Below are 5,104 nucleotides of genomic sequence, written 5' to 3' on the forward strand. Positions count from 1 at the left end.
CCCTTGCGCCAGGCCCCGCTTCGAGGCATGCGCAGTGCTCGTAGCTAGTGACTGGGCGGGTTGCCAAAGCCAGGCTTTAGGGACTTTGGGTCGTGGGTTCAAATACCTCCCCGGTCTGTAAAATTTGGTCGTGGGTAAAAGGTCAGCAGAGGGTATTTGTTTACTGTCTGAGATTAGTAGATCGGACATCAGGGCTTAAAACTTCTGTGATGACTAGTACATCCCTAAAGGTTCGCTCTCTAAACCTGTTAGGGCAGTTGAACTCACTGCCTGCCTGGGAACTGCAAGTCGACTTCCTTAAAAAAAAAAAAAAAAAAAAGAGTTGCGTGTTGTTTGCTTCTTCTGAGAACAGGGCTCATTCAAACATTACAAACCTTTCAGTGAGCCCTGATCATGCGTAAGACGTGTGGCAGGAGCCTGGCACTGTTGATACAGGCAAATGGATCTGAATTCAAAGCCATCCTGGTCTACAGAGTGAGTTCCAGGATCCCAGGACACTCAAGGCTGAACAGAGAGACCACGTCTTGAAATAAATAAAACCCAAACAAATCACATGCCGCAGAAGAGTGAAACTTCAAGGTAAGAGCAGAAGTTTCCTCTTAGCACCAAAGTCCAAACCTGCACACTCCTACAAACAAAGTCACCTGAAGACACCAAAGAGGGACTCCAGGCTCTGCAGATCTCAGTTATGATATGTCTAGTTCCAAAGGTCCAGCTTGGTGTTCAGAACACCTGTATCCGGACAGTCAACACTCATGTGCCCCTAAAGGCATGGGAGCACACAACTAACAAACACTTCTCTCCTCCCCCCGCCTCTCTCTCTTTTGGTTTTTCGAGACAGGGTTTCTCTGTGTAATCCTGGATGTCCTGGACTCACTTTGTAGACCAGGCTGGCCTCGAACTCGCAGCGATCTGCCTGCCTCTGCCTCCTGAGTGCTGGGATTACAGGCGTGGGCCACCACCGCTCCGCAAAGAAATACTTGTCAATACTAAAAATGCTGCTTAGTCAGGATATAGCTAAAGAGAATTGAATTGTTGAATTGTGGACCTCAGAAATGTCTTCTCTGTGGACTCTGAAAATAACAATTGTCAGCCAGGCATGGATAGAGGCAGGTGGATCTCTGTGAGTTTGAGGCCAGCCTGGTCTACAAAGCAAGTCCAGGTCAGCCAAGGCTTCACAGAAGAACACTGTCTCGAAACAAACAAACAAACAAAAATAATTGGTACAATTTCTGAATCTAAAATTAGCAAACAACGGGCCTGGAGAGATGGCTCAGAGGTTAAAAGCACTGTCTGCTCTTCCAGAGGTCCTGAGTTTAATTCCCAACAACCACATGGGGGCTCACAACCATCTATAAGGTGATCTGGTGCACTCTTCTGGCCTGTGGGTGTACATGCAGACATACATAAAAATAAATATTTGTTTTGTTTTGTTTTTTAAAGATAAATATTAAAAAAATAAAATTAGCAAACTTTTTCCTTCAAAAACTTTAATTAAAAATAAAAGTATTTTCTTTAAAAAGCTGTAAAATCTTACTTATTGCCAACAATTGTCTTCTATTATAGCTGACACAATTTTGGGGTTTTTTGGTTTGTTTTTGGAGACAGGTATTCTCTAGTCCTGGGTGGTCTGGAACTGGCTATGTAAACTAAGATGACCTTTGTTTTGTTTTTTGTTTTTCTTTTTTTTTAAATATTTATTTATTTTGCCTGCATATACACCTGCACACCAGAAGGGGGCACCAGATCTCATTATAGATGGTTATGAGCCACCATGTGGTTGCTGGGAATTGAACTCAGGACCTCTGGAAGAACAGCCAGTGATCTCAACCTCTGAGCCATCTCTCCAGCCCTGTTTTTTGTTTTTCAAAACAGGGTTTCTCTGTATAGCCTGGCTGTTCTGGACTCACTTTGTAGACCAGGCTGGCCTTGACCTCACAGAGATCCACTTGCCTCTGCCTCACAAGTGCTGGGATTAAAGATGTGCACAACCACTGCCAGGCCCAAGATGACCTTTAATTCGAAAATCCACCTGTTTCTGTCTACCATGCTGAGTTTAAAAGTGCGTGCCACCACAGCTGTCAACACATAACAATTGAATTAATTTCACTTGTATATTTTCTTTGATTTACAAGTGAAAATACTAGTTTTTTGTTTTGTTTTGTTTTGTTATACTAGAGATTGAACCTAGGACCTCATACATGCTGTGAAAGTGGCCTACCATCCAGGTATATCCTTTGTCCTATTTTTTTTGTTTTTGTTTTTGTTTTTTTTGGTTTTTTAAGACAGGGTTTCTCTGTGTTAGCCTTGGCTGTCCTGGACTCACTTTGTAGACCAGGCTGGCCTCGAACTCACAGCAATCCGCCCGCCTCTGCCTCCTGAGTGCTGGGATTAAAGGCGTGTGCCACCATGCCCAGCCCTTTGTCCTATTTTTATCTTTTTGTTTTGTTTTGTTTTTGTTTTTTGAGACAGGGTTTCTTTGTTTAAGAGTGCTTGCTGTCCTGGAATTTGTAGGCAAGGCTGGGCTGAGACTCAGAGATCTGCTTGTTTCTTCCTCTGGAGTGCTGAGGCACAGGGCTGGGCTGTAAAATTCTTTTTTAATTTTTTCCCCCCCGAGATGTGGGGTTTCTGTATAGCCCTGTCTGTAGAACTAGCACTGTAGACTGGGCTGGCCTCGAACTCACAGAGATCTGTGTGCCTCTGCCTCCCAAGTGCTGGGATTATAGGCATGTGCTGCTACGCCTGGTAGCTGTTTGTGCTTTTTTTAAAAAAATTTGCTTTTTAAAAAAGATTTGTTTATTTATTATTATTATTATGTATACAGTGCTCTGCCTGCATATACACCGGCAGAACAGAAGAGGGCATGTATCTGATCACATCATAGATGCTTGTGAGCCACCATGTGGTTGCTGGGAATTGAACTCAGGACCTTTGAAAGAGCTCTTAACTTCTGAGCCATCTCTCCAGCCCAATGTTTGACTTTTCAAGACAAGGTTTCTCTATGTAATAGCGCTGGCTGTCCTGGAACTCAAAGAGATCCACGTAGCTCTGAGTGCTGAGGTCAAAGGCCTGTGTCACCACCACCAGGTTATGGATAACTTTTCTAGGGAAAAAAGAAGACACTATATTTTAATTTTTGCTTTTGTTTTTTTTTTGTTTGTTTGTTTTTTTGTTTTGTTTTAGTGTTTGTTTCGTTTTGGTTTTTTTGAGACAGGGTTTCTCTGCGTAGCCCTGGCTGTCCTGGAACTCACAGCAATCCACCTGCCTCTGCCTCCCCAGTGCTGGGATTAAAGGTGTGCAACAACAGAAAACTATTTAATGATAGGAGAACGGGCATTCTTTCCAATGCCTGGTGACAAAACTGTCTGGTCCCATTGGACTGCATATGCACGACGTAGGCACAGGCAGGTGTGGGGATGAAGCTCACACAGGCACAGGAACTCCCGCTTGTCATGGCGGCGTGCCCTCCATGTGAACAGCATTTATGTAGTGAACTGATGGGCCCTAGGGGAGGATTTGGGCTTATCTTGAGTGTACCTGTGCCAGCATCAGGATCTTCAAACTAAGTCATCAGAGTCCCTTGGGGGAATCAGTGACCGTCTATTTAGAAGGCAGGAGCTAAAGTCTGAGAAATTGTGTAGAAAATGTCCCGAATGCAGATGCAACCTATGGCCATGCATCATCGAATAGCGGTGGACACCAAATAGTGTGTTGGAAGGTGTGGAGGCCCGGGGCCTTGTGGCTAAGATGGCCAGTGAGAAGCCTGGAGGTTCTAATGTGTGGTCTTTTGCACTGAGGCTAGCCTCATTAATGAGACCACCTGATAACCAGGATGGCTACTGAGCTCTAATAAAGGGCCGTGCAATTCTACAAAATTCATCCTCAGAGGATCTGCAGCTTGGATCTGTATAGATTTCCAGTTTAATCGAACAAAGCTGCTACCCACGGAAACTGCCTGCCCTCCTAATGCCAGGCAGCCTTTCTCCCAACCCTCAACCTTCCCTGCTTCCCTAGCATTTTTTTTTTTTCAGACCCGGAGGGTGGGAAGAGAGAACGTCAATTTGAGGAGTGGCGGAAAAAAGGATTGCAAAGGTTTTCTCGTTTCTAGGGCAACACTGCCACCAAGCGTAATCTGTGAGGCATCTCAAGCAGAGAGCCAAGCAGCGATGTGCTGGCAAGCATTTCTGGAACCCTGAAAAGGAGCCAAAGACAAGGAAAAGGGATGCAGATGCCACAGGGGAAAAATCAAGCTGGGAGTAGTGGCTGGTGCCTGTAATCTCAGCCACTCGAGATGAGACAGGAGGATTGCTTGTGTCCAGGAGTCAGAAGGAAGTCTGGATTACCTGGTGAGATTTTTTTTTTTTTTTAAGGAAAGAAGTCCAGGAGGCAGAGGTTCACTGCGAGTTCAAGGCCAGCCTGGTCTACAGAGTGAGTTTAGGACAGCCAGGGCTACAGAGAATTTGCACTGTAGACCAAACTGGCCTTGAACTCACAGAGATGCACCTGCCTCTGCCTCCCGAGTGCAAAAAGAATTTTTCTTTTCTTTTTTTTTTTTTTTTTTTTTTTTTTTTGGTGGCTGGAGAGAGCTGTGGGTGCTGGGAACCGAACTCTTATATTAAGAAAAAAAATTTAAAGGTAGGATTTTGGCTGTAATCCCAGCACTCAGGAAATTGATGCAGGAGGATTGAGTTGGAAGCCAACCTGGGCTCCATGGTAATAACCCCCCCCCAAAAAAAACCCAACCAACCAACAACAAAATCAAATCAAAACAAACAAACCAAGTGAAACACACAAAGGTACAATTTGATTGGTACTGGATCAAATAGGTTCCAGTCGCAATTCTGTCACTTATTTATTATCTGGCCTCAGGCAAATTATTAAAGCTCTCTGAACACGAGGGTTCTTCATCTATAAAAATAGAGATAAGCAAAAAAATAAAAAATAAAAAAATAAAAAATAGAGATAAGCACTACATTACCTACTCTATGGGTGCTCTGGAGGATTCAAGAACATGTGGGAAATATTCAGAACATCTGCTTGTTTCTGGCTTCAGAAATGCCCATTCCCCCTTAAATGACCTGGAGCTAGGAATGCGGAGATACTG

This window comes from Acomys minous (genome assembly GCF_964271855.1).
Source record: "Acomys minous genome assembly, chromosome: 7".
NCBI classification, from domain to species: domain Eukaryota; kingdom Metazoa; phylum Chordata; class Mammalia; order Rodentia; family Muridae; genus Acomys; species Acomys minous.